Below are 20392 nucleotides of genomic sequence, written 5' to 3' on the forward strand. Positions count from 1 at the left end.
AATCTCTGAAAAGGGCTTTAGCAATATAGTCATGTAGTCAAATAGTTTGTAAATTTTGCAAAAGTAAATTTGCACAAAATTTTGATCTTCTCCAAGCACTCTCTGTGTTCACTTATGCTCACCAAACTTGAAGACAAACTCACGTCAGCTTCTAATAGGAACTCTCACTAGGATCTCTCCTCTAATCTTCTATGCCATAGGGATGAAGAAGCGCCGCAGGACAAAAAACTCTCCAGTAGACTGACATACTCTACATTAACACATCTCAACAATAGCCTACCAAATGAAAGTTGGGAATAAGGGTTAATAGTCACCAATTTTGCTATCTTTTTAAAAGTCCTACATAAGCATATCTAGCACTACCTTATAATGTAAGGCACTTATCACTTAGGAATTTCAGCTTTGGAACTTTGGCCTTAAAATGCAAAGGCAATATGGAAATTTCATGTAATTCTCTATTATTGTAAGCATGTACCTGAGACAATGCAGGCTTGCATTGCATCCCTTACTCAGGCTGTTTCTGTCATCCAAAAGACAGTCTCAACTTAAAACTGGTGAAAATATTCAGGAGGACACATTTAGTTTCTATTTTATTTTATTTTCCTGGGGGGGACGACATTTTTTTCTCTGTAAGGGAAAATGGAAAGAAAGCTGACCCTTCACTGAAATGTTTAGCATATCTCAATGAAAAGCAGAATACTGAAGATTAATTTTATAGAAGGTAAGAATCTATGCTTTTTAAATTTAAATGTATAATTAATATAGAGTAAGAAAGAATCATTTGAGAATTAGGTTTAAGCATACACAGCCAATTCAGTGACAGTTATACTACAGTAACTTAAAAAAAGGTAAAAAAAATGGAATCTGCTAGGGTCAGAATCTGTTTCAATACTCAGTGGGTTCTTACCATAGGTTAACTGGCTGGTTTAGTCTCTAAGTCTGTGTAAGGAAAGTAGATTTTGAGAAACAAAATGTCTACATATCAATAGGTTAAACCAAAAATCAATACTAAAGCTTTTATTTGTTTGCTTTTTCTAATGTTGTGGCGGGCAGACTTAGCCTCTGTTTCCTAGAAATGCACTAAACATCTGAATTATTTTCCACTTTAAAAAAAAATCACTGATAAAAGCTAAATGTGATTCTGTACTTTCCATCCTTGATTAACCCCTGGTACTTTCAAGTGATCTGTAAATAATACATGCTTTTGAATGATATCTGGCCAGACTGTTCTTAGCAGGCTCAGAGCTACACACTGAATTTTGATGGGAGTTAGTGAAATAATGCAAAGGAGGCAGAAACGAACAGCTAATGAGCTACTTGAGTTGCCAGACTGGCACTGCGTCCAAGGAAAACTTCAAACCAAGTGGTGATACAAAAGGGAAAAAAATGATTAGAGCCACAAATCTTTGTGAATCCTGTTCCAAAATATGACCCTGTAAGATGCTTTTATGTTTCTAAAGAGTCCACTGAAGTCTGCAATTGTCTTTCATTTATCTAAACACCAGTGGCTAAGAAATGTATGGCCTGCCATGAAGAAAAGGAAGTAAGGGTTGAGAAAGAGAAAGTCCATAAATACTATGTTAATTCGGAAACAATGACAAATTCCATAGCAACAAAATTGTCCTGGGATATCTAGGACATTTCAAAATTTCAAATACAAACAAATGCAGAATAAGACACGGCAGAAAAATTCACTTTCTACCAAGCAGTCTCATGATGGCAGGAAAAAAAATAAACACAAAGTGCAGTACTAGCACCTTTTAACCTATTAAGTAGGTATCTTGGCTCACCTCACAGGGTTTAAGTGGAGACTTTGACATGTAAAGGGCAAGATTTTCATTCTAACTTTTAAAAATTTATTTCATCGAAGAAATTATGCACTGCTCAAAATATTCAATTTCTAAAATTCTTCCAGTTGGGACAAGAGAGTTGGAGGAGGTTTTGACCAATGTGGAGAGAGAATCTCCCAGGAAATGTCTTTTCCTAAAAACAATGTAAAAGTTTCTCTAGGAGAAAGCTCTGTTATCCTTCCCTCTTCCCTCCTCTTTCTGCTTTTAACGCTGAAATAATGTCTAAAAAATGAGGCAGCCAGGAGATTGGTTCAAGATGGCAGAGTAGAAGGACGTGGGCTCACTCCCTCTTGCAAGAGCACCAGAATCACAACTAACTGCCGAAAAGTCATTGACAGGAAGACACTGGAACACACCAGAAAATATACCCCACATGCAAAGACAAAGGAGAAGCCTCAGTGAGATGGTAGGAGGGGCACAATCACAATAAAATCAAATCCCATAAGCTCTGGGTGGGTGGCTAACAAACTGGAGAACACTTATACCACAGAAGTCCACCCACTGGAGTGAAGGTTCTGAGCCCCACGTCAGGCTTCCCAACCTGGGGATCTGGCAATGGGAGGAGGAATTCCCAGAGAATGAGACTTTGAAGCCTAGTAGGATTTGATTGCAGGACTTCTACAGGACTGGGGGAAATAGAGACTCCACTCTTGGAGGGCACATACAAAGTAGTGTGTGCATCACCACCCGGGGGAAGGAGCAGTGACCCCACAGGAGACTGAACCGGACCTACCTGCTAGTGATGGGGGGGGTCTCCTGCAGAGGCAGGGGGTGGCTGTGGCTCACCACATGGACGGGGACACTGGCAGCGGGGGTTCTGGAGGGTGCTCTTTGGATTCTCTGGGTTATCCTTCCCAGAGTCTGCCATTGGCCCCACCAGGGAGCCTGTGGCCTCCAGTGCTGAGTTGCCTCAGGCCAAACAACCAACAGGGAGGGAATTCAGCCCCACCCATCAGCAGACAAGCGGATTAAAGTGTTACTGAGCTCTGCCCACAAGAGCAACACCCAGCTCTAACTACCACCAGTCTCTCCCATCAGAAAACTTGCACAAGCCTCTTAGAAAGCCTCATCCACCAGAGGGCAGACAGCAGAAGCAAGAAGAACTACAATCTTGCAGAGTGTGGAATAAAAACCACATTCACAGAAAGACAGACAAAATGAAAAGACAGAGGACTATGTACCAGATGAAGGAACAAGATAAAACCCCAGAAAAACAACTAAATGAAGTGGAGATAGGCAACCTTCCAGAAAAATAATTCAGAATAATGATAGTGAAGATGATCCAGGATCTCAGAAAAAGAATGGAGGCAAAGATGGAGAAGATGCAAGAAATGTTTAACAAAGACCTAGAAGAATTAAAGAACAAAACCTAGAAGAACTAAAGGACAAACAAACAGAGATGAACAATACAATAACTGAAATAAAAAGTACACTAGAAGGAATCAATAGCAGAATAACTGAGGCAGAAGAACGGATAAGTGACCTGGAACACAGAATGGTGAAATTCACTGTCACAAAACAGAATAAAGAATGAAAAGAAATGAAGACAGCCTAAGAGGCCTCTGGGACAACATTAAATGCACCAAAAACTCACGTTATAGGGGTCCCAGAAGGAGAAGAGAGAGAAAAAGGACCTGAGAAAATATCTGAAGAGATTATACTCAAGAACTTCCCTAACATGGGAAAGGAAATATCTACCCAAGTCCAGGGAATCAGAGAGTCCCAGGCAAGATAAACCCAAGGAGAAACACACCAAGACACATAATAATCAAACTGACAAAAATTAAAGACAAAGAAAAATTATTGAAAGCAGCAAGGGAAAAATGACAAATAACCTACAAGAGAACTCCCATAAGGTTAAGAGCTGATTTCTCAGCAGAAATTCTACAAGCCAGAAGGGAGTGGCATGATATACTTAAAGTGATGAAAGGGAAGAACCAACAACCAAGATTACTCTACCTGGCAAGGATCTCATTCAGATTTGATGGAGAAATCAAAAGCTTTACAGACAAGCAAAAGCTAAGAGAATTCAACACCACCAAACCAGCTCTACAAAAAATGCTAAAGGAACTTCTCTAAGTGGGAAACACAAGAGAAGAAAAGGACCTACAAAAACAAACCCAAAACAATTAAGAAAATGGTCACAGGAACATACATACCGATAATTACCTTAAACGTGAATGGATTAAATGCTCCAATCAAAAGACACAGGCTCGCTGAATGGATACAAGAACAAGACCCATATATATGCTGTCTACAAGAGACCAACTTCAGATCTAGGGACACATACAGACTGAAAGTGAGGGGATGGAAAAAGATATTTCATGCAAATGGAAATCAAAAGAAAGCTAGAGGAGCAATACTCATATCAGATAAAATAGACTTTAAAATAAAGAATGTTACAAGAGACAAGGAAGGACAGTACAAAATGATCAAGGGATCAATCCACGAAGAAGTTATAACAATTATAAATATATATGCACCCAATGTAGGAGCACCACAATGCATAAGGTAACTGCTAACAGCTATAAAAGAGGAAATCGACAAAACACAATAATACTGGGGGACGTTAACACCTCACTTACACCAATGGACAGATCATCCAAAATGAAAATAAATAAGGAAACACAAGCTTTAAAAGACACAACAGACCAGATAGATTTAATTGATATTTATAGGACATTCCATCCAAAAACAGCAGATTACACTTTCTTCTCAAGTGCACATGGAACATTCTTCAGGATAGATCATATCTTGGGTCACAAGTCAAGCCTCAGTAAATTTAAGAAAATTAAAATCATATCAAGCATCTTTTTTGACCACAACACTAGGAGATTAGAAATCAATTACAGGTAAAAAAAAAAAAAACATGAACACATGGAGGCTAAACAATACGTTACTAAAAAACGAAGAGATCACTTAAAAAATCAAAGAGGAAATCAAAACATACCTAGAGACAAATGACAATGAAAACACGATGATCCAAAACCTATGGGATGCAGCAAAAGCAATTCTAAGAGGGAAGTTTATAGCTATACAAGCCTACCTCAAGAAACAAGAAAAATCTCAAATAAACAATCTAACCTTACACCTAAAGGAAGTAGAGGAAGAAGAAAAAACAAAACCCAAAGTTAGCAGAAGGAAAGAAATCATAAAGATCAGAGCAGAGATAAATGAAATAGAAACAAAGAAAGCAATAGCAAAGATCATAAAACTAAAAGCTGGATCTTTGAGAAGATAAACAAAATTGATAAACCATTAGACAGACTCATCAAGAAAAAGAGGGAGAAGACTCAAATCAATAAAATTAGAAATGAAAAAGAACAATGGACACCTCAGAAATACAAAGCATCCTAAGAGACTACTACAAGCAATTCTATGCCAATAAAATGGACAACCTGGAAGAAATGGACAAGTTCTTAGAAAAATATAACCTCCCAAGACTGAACCACGAAGAAATAGAAAATATGAACAGACCATTCACAAGTAATGAAATTGAAACTATGATTAAAAATCTTCCAACAAACAAAAGTCCAGGACCAGATGGCTTCACATGTTTGAATGTTTGAATTGTATCAAACATTTAGAGAAGAGCTAACACCCATCCTTCTCAAACTCTTCCAAAATATTTAGGAGGAAGGAACACTCCCAAACTCAATCTATGAGGCCACCATCACCCTGATACCAAAGCCAGACAAAGATACTACAGAAAAAGACAATTACAGACCAATATCACTGATGAATACAGATGCAAAAATTCTCAACAAAACACTAGCAAACAGAATCCAACAAGGCATTAAAAGGATCATACACCATGATCAAGTGGGGTTTATCCCAGGGATGCAAGGATTTTTCAATATACACAAATCAATCAATGTGATACACCATATTAACAAATTGAAGAAGAAAAACCATATGATCATCTCAATAGATACAGAAAAAGCTTTTGACAAAATTCAACACCCATTTATGATAAAAACTCTCTGGAAAGTGGGCATAGAGGGAACCTACCTCAACATAGTAAACGCCATATATGACAAACCCTCAGCAAACATCATTCTCAATGGTGAAAAACTGAAGGCATTTGCTCTAACATCAGGAAAAAGACAAGGATGTCCACTCTTACTCTATCATTCAACAGAGTTTTAGAAGTCCTAGCCACGGCAATCAGAGAAGAAAAAGAAATAAAATGAATACAAATTGTAAAAGAAGAAGTAAAACTGTCACTGTTTGCAGACGACATGATATTATACATAGAGAATCCTAAAGATGCTACCAGAAAACTACTAGAGCTAATCAATGAATTTGGTAAAGTTGCAGGATACAAAATTAATGCACAGAAATCTCTTGCATTCCTATACACTAATGATGAAAAATCTGAAAGATAAATTAAGGAAACACTCCCATTTATCATTGCAACAAAAAGAATAAATTACCTAGGAATAAACCTACCTAGGGAGAAAAAAGACCTGTGTGCAGAAAACTATAAGACACTGGTGAAAGAAATTAAAGATGATACTAACAGATGGAGAGATATACCATGTTCTTGGATTGGAAGAATCAATATTGTGAAAATGACTATACTACCCAAAGCAATCTACAGATTCAATGCAATCCCTACCAAATTACCAATGGCATTTTTTACAGAACTAGAACAAAAAATCTTAAAATTTGTATGGAGACACAAAAGATCCTGAATAGCCAAAGCAGTCTTGAGGAAAAAAAGTGGAGCTGGAGGAATCAGGCTCCCTGACTTCAGACTATACTACAAAGCTACAGTAATCAAGACAATATGGTACTGGCACAAGAACAGAAATATAGATCAATGGAACAAGATAGAAAGCCCAGAGATAAACCCATTCACCGATGGTCAGCTAATCTATGACAAAGGAGGCAAGGATATACAATGGAGAAAAAGTCTCTTCAATAAGTAGTGCTGGGAAAACTGGACAGCTACATGTAAAAGAATGAAATTAGAACACTCCCTAACACCATACACAAAAGTAAACTCAAAATGGATTAGAGACCTAAATGTAAGACCAGACACTATAAACTTCTTAGAGGAAAACATAGGAAGAACATTCTTTGACATAAATCACAGCAAGGTATTTTTTGATCCACCTCCTAGAGTAATGCAAATAAAAACAAAAATAAACAAATAGGACCTAATGAAACTTCAAAGCTTTTGCACAGCAAAGGAAACCATACACAAGATGAAAACACAACCCTCAGAATGGGAGAAAATATTTGCAAACTAATCAGTGGACAAAGGATTAATCTCCAAAATATATAAACAGCTCATACAGCTCAATATTAAAAAATCAAACAACCCAATCCAAAACTGGGCAGAAGAGCTAAATAGACATTTCTCCAAGGAAGACATACAGATGGCCAAGAAGCACATGAAAAGCTGCTCAACATCACTAATTATTAGAGAAATGCAAATCAATACTACCATGAGGTATCACCTCACACCAGTTAGAATGGGCATCGTCAGAAAATCTACAAACAACAAATGTTGGAGAGGGTTTGGAGAAAAGGGAACCCTCTTGTACTGTTGGTGAGAATGTAAATTGATACAGCCACTATGGAGAACAGTATGGAGGTTCTTTAAAAAGCTAAAAATAGAATTACCATATGATCCAGCAATCCCACTACTGGACATATAACCAGAAAAAAAACATAATTCAAAAAGACACATGTGCCCCAATGTTCATTGCAGCACTATTTACAATAGCCAGGTCATGGAAGCAACCTAAATGCCCATCGACAGATGAATGGATAAAGAAGATATGGTATATACATACAATGGAATATTACTCAGCCATAAAAAGGAACGAAATTGGGTCATTTGTTGAGACATGGATGGACCTAGAGACTGTCATACAGAGTGAAGTAAGTCAGAAAGAGAAAAACAAATATCGTATATTAACGCATATACGTGGAACCTAGAAAAATGGTACAGATGAACCAGTTTGCAGGGCAGAAATTGAGACACAGATGTAGAGAACAAACGTATGGACACCAAGGGAGGAAAGTGGCGTGGGGTGGTGGTGGTGGTGTGATGAATTGGGAGACTGGGATTGACATGTATACACTGATGTGTATAAAATTGACGACTAATAAGAACCTGCTGTATAAAACAATTAATTAAATAAAATTCAAAAAAACCACAGTAAAAATCTTAAAGATTTCATTTTTTAAAAAATCAAAAGGCTTTAGTTGATATTATCAGTGAAGTTTTATTTCTTGAAGGAGATTTTTTGAATGTCTAAGAAAATTATTTTTGGAATATGAACCATTAAGTTGCAGGATAATCTCCCAAGGGAAACACTGAAAGTCCAGATGAGTCATAAAAACTCTTTCAGAGTTAAGTAATACTTCTTCACATCTCAGCTCTACATTAAAGGTAGATATGTAGGATAAAAATAAAATGTAACATTTTACTTTACAAATAATGTAAAGTGAAACATTACATTTATAACACTAGAATAGAATTTACTTTCACCCATTACATCAGACTTTATTCGCCCAGACAGTTAAGATCATTTTCCAATTTGAAACTACACTGTATTGAGGCATGGCAAAGTTACCACGTACAGGCAAAAACCCATTCCTAGGGCACATGACTGCTGGTACAATTCCAAGAAATGAAAGGTGTCAGTGAAGGCATTTTTCAACAGGTTATTTTCTACTCTCACTTTTGCTTGCAGAGTAAAAACCACTGCATAAGCAGGAAATGTATAACAACTTGAAGTTCAGTGTGGCAACACAATGAAAGAAAATCCTTGACCCCAAGGAAAAATGGACTTATCTATACCTATTTTCCCTTAGATCAATTTAAAATGTATTTTACTCAAAAAATAGGGCAGAATTTATCTATACCTAGCACTCACTGAACTAAGTTATCCTTATAATAGCAAAGATCAAAATATAATAATAATAATAGCAGCTTTTGGTTAATATTAAGTGTTCTCATCAGAAAGCACATTTATACAAACACACACATCAACATTTTGTAAGTTCAGGTACTCATAGTATCTTCTTAGTTACATATTGTCACTAATAGACTAATCTCCATAACTACAAAAATTGTCATTTTTATCTTCACACAAAGCTTTCATCTAATTTTAACATATATCAAATTTCTGAGATTTTATTTTTCTTCACAGAGTCATAATTTTATTTCTTAAGGAATTCTGAAAGACAGTTGGGGTGTTATTCAAAAGCACTCTCTAGAACTTAATTTTAAATTATAGAGTACAAATATATAACTGAATGAATTCAATATCTTCACAGATTTCTTCTAAAAAAGGTTTTTAAATTCCAATTCTAATTTGACACTTTATTTTTTATACCACACTGTATTGGATCTTTAAAAGATCATGTTGAAGACAAACTCATTCTATGTATCTAAATTTTTTTAAAGAATAAATTTTTGCAACAAATTTTGATTGAAAATAATAATTTAGGACCGTTTATTTTAACTAAAGTATTGAGCATATCTCATCTGATTTACAAAATTTACATATCGTATTGATGTAAAGCATTTTTCAAAAGCTAAAGAAATCCAAACCATATCCATTTTACTTATCTTTCTTCTCCCAGGAGGTACAAAATGAACATAGAAAACAATGAAATGAGAAAGACAATGTTATATACACTACTGTTATTTATTTTACACACTATTATCCAGAGACCTTAGGTACAAATCTGATCATAGCGCTCTCCTGCTCTAAAACCTGTTATACCTTCTTTTTTGCCCAATAAATTGAAGCTCTGTCCCTCAGGCCTATCCACGATCTCCCAATACATTTCCAGCCTTACCTTTTGGGCTTATTCCGCTTCGTACATCTCACTCTTTAGTCAAAATCTGAATTTAGAAACTCTTCTGCTATATAGTCCCTGCATTCTGCACCCCCAGGTCTGCAGCTGCTTCATCTTGTGTCTTCTCCTTCATCTTCAGGCATCAAATTTCATCAAGGGCAACATGAAATTTTACATACTTCAAGTTTTCAACAAATCTTTTCCAATATCCTAGCCAAAAGTGGATGCTTCTTCAAACTTCCCCTAGCAACAGATTATCACTTTTCATCTGAATTACTGCTCTAACACCCTAATTGATCAACCCATCTCTAGTTTTTCCTGTTTAATATTTTTTATAAGGTCAGCCAGAGTGATTTATTTTTCCTTAAAATGCAGTTATGATCATGTCATCCTTCTGCTTAAAAGTCATCTGTGGCTCCTCATTACTCATAACAATTCAGTGCAAAAACATAAATGACTAAAACCGCTACATTTTCCAGCCTTTATTCTTCCGCTACTATCTCCTGAAACTCCTTTATTTCTCCATTACCCTACATATATTCTATCTCTAACCATGTGAATATCATTCAGTACCTTAAACAAAGCAAGTTTTCTGTTTCTGTTACACTTGAGGTCTCTTCCAACTTTGTTCACTCTTCCAATAATACTCTTTCCACCCCTCTTGGCCTAGCTAACTCCCTTATCCTTTCTAACCATAGATTGTGGTCTTTACACATCTCCCACTAACATGATTTATTTCCCAATTTACATTACTCCCACTGCCTGGGTAAGTGTTATCTCTCACTGGATCATGAGTTTTGCTGGCTGCGGCCGTCAGACTTTCTTATTCATCACTGTGTACCCAGTGCCTGGAACACTGCTTGAAATACAGAGGTTGCTTAATATATAGTTGTCGAAAAATATGATGATCTCAATAACTACCAGTTGTATCGTATTTAGCCAAAAAAAGGACTTTGCAATGTTGTTCAAGACCAGGCCTATTTATAAGGCATATCTCTCTTTTTTTTTTTTTTTTTTTTTTTTTTTGCGGTACGCGGGCCTCTCACTGTTGTGGCCTCTCCCGTTGCGGAGCACAGGCTCCGGACGCGCAGGCTCAGCGGCCATGGCTCACGGGCCCAGCCGCTCTGCGGCATGTGGGATCTTCCCGGACCGGGGCACGAACCCATGTACCCTGCATCGGCAGGCGGACTCTCAACCACTGCGCCACCAGGGAAGCCCAGGCATGTATCTCTTGACTGGCCTTCCCCTCTACTCAGCTAGGCAACTAGCTGATCTGATCTAAAATTTAAACTCTGGTAATAGGGAGAAAATCCTTGACATGTTTCAAAAAAATATAATCTCCATCATTATAAATTATTTTGAAGAAGGTAAGCAAGAATTGCATTTAGATAAGTGAATCATTGTTGGTGATGAGAAGAATGCCACAGTGAGTCAAAGTGCAAAAATATATTCCAGACTCTTCCACCAACTGGTTCTGAAAAGATGGGCAAGTTGTTTTACCTCACTGAATCAGAGTTTCCATTTCCGATTTAACTAGATTATCACTAAGGTGCACTTTATCTTTATAATACTATCATTCCAATTCTACTATTTAATTAGGTGACAGCTAAGTTTTAAAAATCATAAATGTGCCTTTTTTTTCTTCCTCTCAACTTTCTCTGGTTCTGATAATATTATGGCTTCTTGTGTAAAGAAAAGGAAGAAATATGTTTCTTTGAAGCTGAAAATAGCATATTAGATTTAACCAAGCATATCCAAGCCAGGGAAGACATCATATTGGGCAGATATGATTAAATGATCAGTTCAAATAAGGTACAGTATTTTAACTGATATCTGTAGTACTGGTCTAGTAGAACCTGGAGTATAGGAGGGCACTCTGTAAATGTTAGGTCCCTTCTTTAGTAAGGTTTTAGACACATTTAAAAGATAAGCAAAATTCAGCTTGTTAGACTGAATTTAAACAATAGTAAATAACTGAATAAAAAGCAATAGACCATCAGTGCATTGCATAAGAGAGACATTGAAAGTTCAAGACCAAAGTCTGTCCTCGATTTTAGCAAATTGGCCTTAAAAACTTAAGGCTCTGAAACGTTTTGATAAGGGATTATGGTGAGTCACTACCATTTTGTAATTTACAGGCTATAAAATGTTAAACCCTTAACTAAATGAAGAGAATAATCCAAATAAGCTTAACAAACCTTTGCATTTAATGTATACAAATTAAAATGGAGGGTAATGAAGCATATTTGAAAAGAGCCACTGGGAGAAATGTAGTGCAAAGCAAAACCAGAAAGAAACAGATAACACATGTTAAAACATTTTTGGAACCGATAATGCTAATCTGAATAAATACACACATACAAAGAGGCTACATCATTTTCTCTCTGTATTCTCTAAGTAGTGCTGCCAAATACGGAAGGATTGGAGCCATTTCTGGGGAACTGCTGAATCAGGAGCATGAGTCAGAAAGTAAACCCTTAGCACCGAAAAAGTACTAAAAAAAAGTGCTGGGAGCTTATACACAGACATACACTCAGTTCCTAAGGTCGAAACGTTCTATAATCATCAAAGCACCCTGCGCTCTTCACTTCCCAAAGTTATCCCCTCATATTATGTGTATTTGGAAGAAAGTTCTCCTCTCATGGACTCGGATTTTACCTGTATCTAAATGTTGAGATATGCTACAGAGTTGGTACTACATGTGCCTAAATAGGGCTTTGAAAACTAACATCAGGACATTTTCCAACTTAAATGACAAGAAATCTAAAATAAAAATAAAATTAAACAAAATAAAATAAAAGGCCTAAATTAAATTAAAAATTATTTACAGGTGTACGAAAAGTTTGCTTGACAGTAATTTAGGAAGACTAAGATGCTCTTTCGTCAAAAGCCTTTAAGATCTTAATCATCCCTCTGAAATAGTCTAGACATCACTCTTCTTTGAACTAGGCAGCAGGAATGATCATAACTAGAGCTACTTTCAGGCTCATGAGTATATTTTTGGCACAAGACATTCAGCAAATACACCCCACCTATAACCAACACAATGTAGGTTACAAAGGTAAGTCATCCTTGGACAACAAAGAATTAATCGTCTTCCTTCCTCCCCTGCCCCATGCTGAGAGCGTCTCAATCTTGTAATGGCACTTTGTTACCATCATTAATAAATATTAAAATGCCACAGTTTATAAAATAACTTCATATATTTTTATTTTATTCAACATTCATTTTCAACTGCAACAATAACAATGGCAGCCATGACTTCCCACTTGAATTGCAGTTCTGAGCTCTCCTCTATGAGCTGAATGGGTCACTGATCTTAGCTCTTTTTCAAATAGAGCCTAGAACAAAGTAGTAACTAATCAAAGTGAAGCAATGCAAAGTGGGTCTAGAATCCTTACTTGTCAAGATAAACTCACTCTATCTGGATCTCAAATCTTACTCATTATCCATTTCCTATTAAAAGCATATTTCTCTTTAATCTCTGCAATCTCCACAATATTTACCCCAGAAAACAAAGCCCTCAAATAGTTTAGCTTTACTGACTAATAGCCAGCATCAGTCTTAGTGTAAAATTATGAAAAAAATTGTCCTTCTGAACTTTGCAGTAAGCATAATGATAATCCCGCTATGAAACGGTAAATACATGCATGCAGTGTTCTGGTCAAATCCATGTGTAGTGATTTCAATGATCAGAATTCTCTCCAGCAGTGAGTGGCACTAACATCCTTGTTTGGTATTTATATTACATCTTCACACAATGTTCCACAATAGCTATCACATCTTGTTCTTCCTTATCATGATGAATAGCAATGCATTTTAATCCATACTCTTGATTTTCACCGTTTTCCACCCACATTAATTTGCATTTGGCTACATTGATCAGCACAGTCTGAATCGACACAAAGCTTTATCTCTTTAACAGTTAAATCAGTGAATTTGGGGTAAAGCAGATTGCTCTCCATAATGTGGGTGGGCTTCATCCACTCATTCGAAGCCTGACTAGAACAAAAGAGTGTCCTTACTGAACAACAGAGAATTCTCCAGAAGAATGCTTTCGGACTTCATCTGCACCATCAGCTCTCCTGCGTATCAAGCCTGCTGGCCCACACTATAGATTTTGGACTCACCAGCCTCCATAATTGTATAGGCCAATTATTTATAATATATACACATTCTAAAAAATAAAACAAGCTTCATCTCTGAAGACTTCAGAAATTTAAAGAGCTATGTTCTCTTTCATTTTTACCACATGCCAATATGCTAAATTGGTCCAAAATATTTCTGCTGAGTAGTTAATTCAATAAATATTAGTGGCTTCACTAGCTGAAATTGAGTAGTTCTCAAACTTTAATGTTCTTAATAAGAATCATCTGGGTGCCTATCACAAATGCAAATTTCCTGATTCACAAACATCAGATATTTGAACACTGTAAGTCTAGGCAAAGGCTCCAAAGTCAGCATTTTAATAAGCTTCCCATGGGATTCCAATGCAGGTAGTACCAGAACTTCACCTTGAAAATCTCTGAAAATTACTTAGTTAATGTCTAAACTATGAAGTTCTGTGTCACTGGACCATGCCACATCTTAACCAAAACTGCTTTCCCCAATTACAATCCCACTTGCTTACATTTAACAATTAGCTTGATTATCTACAAGGTTTGCTGACTTCTTTTATCATATCTGCCATAGGCAAGATTGTGACAAATATAGTGTCAACCCTCCTCAACTCACCTCATCCCCAGTAATTTACCCATACCACCCTCCGGCACAACAAATGAGAAACTTCATTCTAAAATGCTAAGGACTGTATTAATTAAATATTCTATACAAGACAGCAGTGAAAATAATAGAGAAAATAACATGTGAAAATATTCTTTTTATGTATTTTTGAGGCTTCAATGTTGAATGTGGAAAGTGGAAAACAGTGGAGTAACTCCAATCATAAGTTTGAAAAGACCTATTCCATTACCAATGAAGCAAACTTCTCCATTAAATTGAAGTAGATATCTAGGAAGGCTTAACTAACATTCCTGACTGCTAAATTGGGTGACTAACCATCCCAGTTTGCTCAGAGTTCCTGGTTTAACACTGAAAGACTCATGCCCCAGAAAACCTTTCAGTTTCAGGTCAATGGAGATAGTTGGTCATCCTACTTCATGCCTCAATATTTAGGCATTCATTTTTTAAAGTCCCTGGAAAAACGTCTATAACAGCTATCAAAAGAAAATGATAAACTAGGATTTTATTTAGGAATTGTTCATTAAAAATTGCCTTATATAGAAAAACTATGTTTCTCAAAAATTTGAGTTTTATTTTGACTCAAATTATTGAAAAGGTATCTCTAAAAGAGAAAAGAAAACACAATTAAGAAATAATAAATATTTAAAAATATATATAATCATAGAAGTTACTTGGAGGAGGGTAGTTTGGGTTCCAATATATAGTGATCCACGGGTCATGGATTTTACTTGATAAGGTAAGTTTTCTGAAACACCAGCAATTACTTTAAAAGGTAATAGCAATCTGGGCAGGAATAGGGAAACCAGAGAAGTAAACAAGACATCCCTGATTTAGGTCCTGACTACAACAGATACAAGGAGCTCACAGGCTAATGATTCAGAACCTGCAATAAGGAAGGATGAATAAAATTTCCAATGGTCAGGAGAGAGCTAGCTCATTTGCAGTAACACTAGGGGTTTGCCAGATCACTATCTTCTGAAGGATCATTAAAGTGTAATGATTAATTACAGCTCATAAAGCCAAATATTGTAGAATCATTCATAGAGGAAAATTGTAGGCACATCTCAATTATTCACAAGCTGAGCTTCTGCTCTGTGATTTACTCATTAGGAAATTTCCAACTGTTTTTTTCACTAGTCAGGAGAAGAGTTAGTGGCTTGTTCGTGCTGTTTTATTTATTTTTCCCAATTTATCTTTTTGTTTCTCTGGGTGTCTCAGCTTCTTCTAAGTAGGGAGCGGAACTTCAATGGGAAGGATCTCGGAGCACTTTTCCCATTCTTGTTTAATTATAAGCAACTATTTTGGAACCAGAGGCCTTTTTCATTATTTTCAACAGTCACATAGTTGCCTGAGTCAGACGATTTCATGCAGGACCCAATTATCTCTGGTCTGGCCTACCGTAACAGCTAACACCTGGTCTGTCTCCAGTCTCAGCCCCACTCAATCCATCCTCCACCTGCAGCCAGAGGGATCTCTGAATCTTACAAATACAATCATGGCATTCTCCTGCTTCAAGTCCTTCAAGGGCTTTATCGCTTATAGGATTAGGTTCAAACCATGCCTCAAGGATAGGCTCATCTCCAGCCAATTCCCCTCCGCCTGTCCTCTACTCAGACCATACCAAATGGTTTGACTCCTCTAACAAAATGAATTCTCATTTGCTGTTCCTTGGGCCAGAATGCCCAGCTCTCCTTACCCTCTGTATGACCTTCTCCTTCACCTTCCTGTCTCACCTCATGCTGTGTCCTCTGCCGGGGGGCAGGGGGCTTTCGCAGACTCCTTAAGAACAAATCCATCCGGGACCACTACTCTAGGCCTATACTGTAGCGTGACATAACATCTGTTTGACCACATATTGCTAACACTCAGTTTAGCTCAACTTCTTTCTCCCTTTGGACTGTGGACTTCCTCCTTAATCATCTTTGTACTACCTTACACCTACTATAATATGGATAATCAACAAGCATTTGTTGATCAATTTCCTATAAGAAAACAATTTATGACTCAGAAATCAAGCTTATAAAAAGAGAGCAACTCTATTAAAATCAGTTAAAAATAACAACAAACAGATCAGAAGTGTTTACTGGTATCTACTACTTTCTGCAACCTAGGATATACATTAGAAAAAAAATACAGCCTCAAAACAAAGTCCTCAGTCAATCTTGGCAGTTTACAGTTTATCTGGAGATGTAATAAAGCACATAAGAGATGAATGTGAAAAAATTATACATGTATATATAAAGAAATTATTTTAATAATAGTAGACAGACTACTAGGGACAGGATTTTTCAAAATAGTGTGCTAATTATACAAGCAATTTATGCAAGCAATAAATTGGAAGCAAAATGAGCACTAGTGACTGAGAATTCATGAAATAAAATTCATAGCCAATAGATACCATAATTTCAACCTTGCTAGTAATCAAAAAGAATAAAATAATGTCAAATAGACAAAAATGAAACCAATTATAATATCCATTGTTGGCAAGGGTATGAGGAAATAGGCACCTTCATAGCCAGTTGTAAATTGGTACCAACTTTCTGTATAACAACCCTGAAATAGATATTAAAAACCAACAGATGTATATGTCCCTTTACCTAGGAATTCCATCTTTAGGAATTTATATAAAATAGTAAAGTTGGTGGTAAATAAATTAAAACTATGGACTATAGAGTATTTATCTCATTAAAAAGGAAATGCCTAAAAATTCCAGACAGGAGATAGGTAATAAAAATTAAGATAGATACATAATTGGCATACAATAAAGCCATTAAGATGAATGGTGTAGAACTGTAATTTGACATGAAAGATGTTAAAACATATTATACAATAATGCAAGTTATAAAACAGTACGTGTAGCATAATATAACAATATATCTGAATACAGACACCTGAAAGGTTAATGACCAATACATTAACTGTATAGTAGCTGAAAATAAGAGTAAGGTTTTTATTTTGCATATTTGTATTTTTTCTATAATAAGCATGTATTTAATAGCCCCTTCATAGTAAAACACAGTATTTTAAATAAGTGATTAAAGGAAAGCACATGGACTAAAGTGCCCTGGGAAGACTGAACAAATATGGCAGTTCTTATGCCATGTAAGAGAAGACAGAAATGCTATCCTAGGCAGTGAATCCTAGGTAGTGAAAATGGTATTATTGCAGACATGGGAATCAACAGTGAGCACGAGTGTATGGACATTACAGTAAGCAGGGCAACCTAATTGTCTCAGGAAGGAACACATGCATTTTGACTGGCAGTCATTAGGGATTTTTGAGCACAGGTATATCATGAGAGTAGTGTTGTAAGCACATTCACCAGGCAAACATTCAATAGTGCACAATCTGCATGTAAGCAGATACTAAATCCATTCCTGAGACAACTACTGTGATTTAGAAGTACTATTATGTGAACTCTCAGAGGAAGAGTTGAATTACAGAGACACCACTAACAGAGAGCAGAAGCCAGGTACCTGCTCCCTTGGAGCATTTACAATTGCTCAACCTCTACCTGAAATCCCCTTCAAAGCAAAGGGATTTGTTTTACTCAAGATACTGTGCTTGGGCTTAAATGTCACCTTCTCATTGCAGCCTACTCTGACTTCCCTACACTCCCAAACCCTCTTGCCTTGCTTTACTTTTTTTCCATAGCACTTATTTTCTAACACTCTAAATGAGGCACTTCGTCATTTTGCTGTCTGATTTCCATATATGATTATAAATACCCACAAGAACAGGAATTGTGTCTTGTTAACTAATGTGTCCCCAGGGTCTAGAATACTGTTTAGCCTGTAATAGGTGCTCAACAAATATTGTGGAATGAACAACTTAATTGGGTATAAAAAAGAAAGGAAAGGGGAGGAGGCCTTCGACAAAAGAGCCATGATTAATAGGGACAAACGTTCCAGATGAGGATGTAATTTGAGGGTAAGATGATTACTTGGTATTTACACAAGTTGACTCTGAATTAAAATAGTGACATCCGAGTGGACAAATGTCCTGGAAATTGATGGCATATATAAAGCCACAGCAGGTGAGAGATTTCATAGCTTGAGATAAAAGAAATAATGAACTTGTGCATACTTTGTGGGTTCATTTTTTAAAATCGAGTATCTAGATTCAAGAAGAAAGAAGTCAAGGGCAGAGATCCAGGAAAAATTTATAAGAAGAGGGAGCCATGCAGGGTATAAGGAACACCTGGAAAATAAAAATTAGAAGAAACAGAAAAAGAGGGAGAGGGAAAATGTGGTGTCTCTGAACCCCAGAATGAACCTTGAGTATAAAGGAATAAATAACCGGATTACGTTTTTCATGAAGAAAGACCTGGACACGTTTGAGAACAAAGAGAGTCAAAGAGATTTTAGGTATTAGGTATAGTAAGTATTGGCGCTTGACTCACAGGTAATAAACATGACGATAAAGCAGGTGCATTTGGAGAAGAATAAAGACATTTTCCTCACAGACACCAGCAAAGAAAAAGGGGATATAACCATGAGAAAAGGATAAGGAGAGTAAAAAAAATGTATACAAATTGAAGTGTCACATTCTTTTCGATAAACTAGGTGGAGAGCAGTAGGCCTAGGAAGGGATAGGACAGCTGGGACTGGGGGCATGGAAGGAGAGAAAAGGTCTAAAATAGATCCCATGGGGAGAGAGCCTGGGAGTGCAGAAAAGACAATTAAGAAGACTGCCAAATAGCAGCAGAGAGCAGATTGAAGTTTGAAAGCATCGGGTTCTAATGAGCCAAATCTGCAATGCTGTTTGCCTCTAGCAGTGTTCTCCCTCCCGGGAGAATCAGCAAAGAGAGCAACAGTTAGAGGTAACCTATGTTTAGAAATTTGCTACGTGAGCCGAGAAGCAAAGGTTATTCATGAAGAGGCAAATGTTGTGTTCCTTGTTAGAAGTGAAAGTCCAACTCATTGGAAGCAAAGAAGGCAACAATCCCTGAACGTGATCACTGAGGAGTATTTCCAAGGAAGTGGGGAAAGTAATTATTGTGAGTCCTGAGCTGGAAGCTGAAACTTTCAAGGAAATGAGAAATCTTCTAATTTTTCATCTCTCTCCTCACCACCACTACCACTCCTGCTGAGACTACAGGAAGGGAAGAAGCAAAAACTAAATGAGATCAGAAGATTCTCATCAGAGGACCGCAGCAAAGTGAGCAATTATGTGCCTGTCTTGGGGGCTGGGGACTGTGTAGGTAGTACTGTTAATAACGGAAAAGTGGTAACGGTCTAAAGTTTTATGCATTCCCTAGGCATTGGGGTCACTGGGTTTTAAATAAACTACATGCAATCCACTAGGGGAAAAAAATGTGTGTTTTATTTTGTTATATAGAGTCTGAGATTACTAAATTATTACTCTAGCATTTAAATGCAGGCTTTGCTTTTGAATCGAATCCCAGCACTCGCTGTTGACGCGATGCAATCATCTGTAGTGCAGAGGTGCACCCACACCCCACCCCCGACCTCTCAGACTTCTCCTCACCCCACTCTCCACATTGTTCACTCTGCTCTAACCACCACCACCTTCTTTTAGTTCCTGGAATCAATCAGGCTGGTTCCTGACTCAGGACCCTTGTACCAGCTGTTTCTCAGCCTCTGCTGTGTTCTCCCTCCAGACAGGCCCAGGAGGTCCTTCTTGACAGGCAGGTCTCTGCTTAGGTGTCACCTTCTCAGAGAGACCTTTCCTAACCGTCAACCTAACCCTGGGATGCACTCTTTTTTCCATAACCTTGTTTTGTTTTGGTTTTTATTCCTGACACATTACTATGTGATAATACCTTGCTTATTTATTTTTTTGTTTTGTTTCGCAGTCTTCCTCCTCCAGTTAGAATATAACTTTCATAAGGAAAGGGATTCTGCCTGTCTTGGTCACCACTATATTGCCAGTATTTCAAATATTTCCAAGCACACAGCATACATTCAGTTATTTGTCTAGTGAATGAATAAATGATTTAAAAACTTGGT

At 36.9% G+C, this 20392-nt stretch overlaps 1 protein-coding gene across 5 annotated transcripts in view; it reads right to left on the minus strand.

Annotated features, from left to right (window-relative positions):
* KCNJ3 (potassium inwardly rectifying channel subfamily J member 3) overlaps positions 1 to 20392 on the minus strand; it is a 179097-nt gene that overhangs the window by 144386 nt on the left and 14319 nt on the right. The gene's annotated exons all lie outside the window — the stretch shown is intronic.

The sequence above is a fragment of the Pseudorca crassidens genome, chromosome 6 (assembly GCF_039906515.1).
Source record: "Pseudorca crassidens isolate mPseCra1 chromosome 6, mPseCra1.hap1, whole genome shotgun sequence".
Lineage (NCBI taxonomy): Eukaryota > Metazoa > Chordata > Mammalia > Artiodactyla > Delphinidae > Pseudorca > Pseudorca crassidens.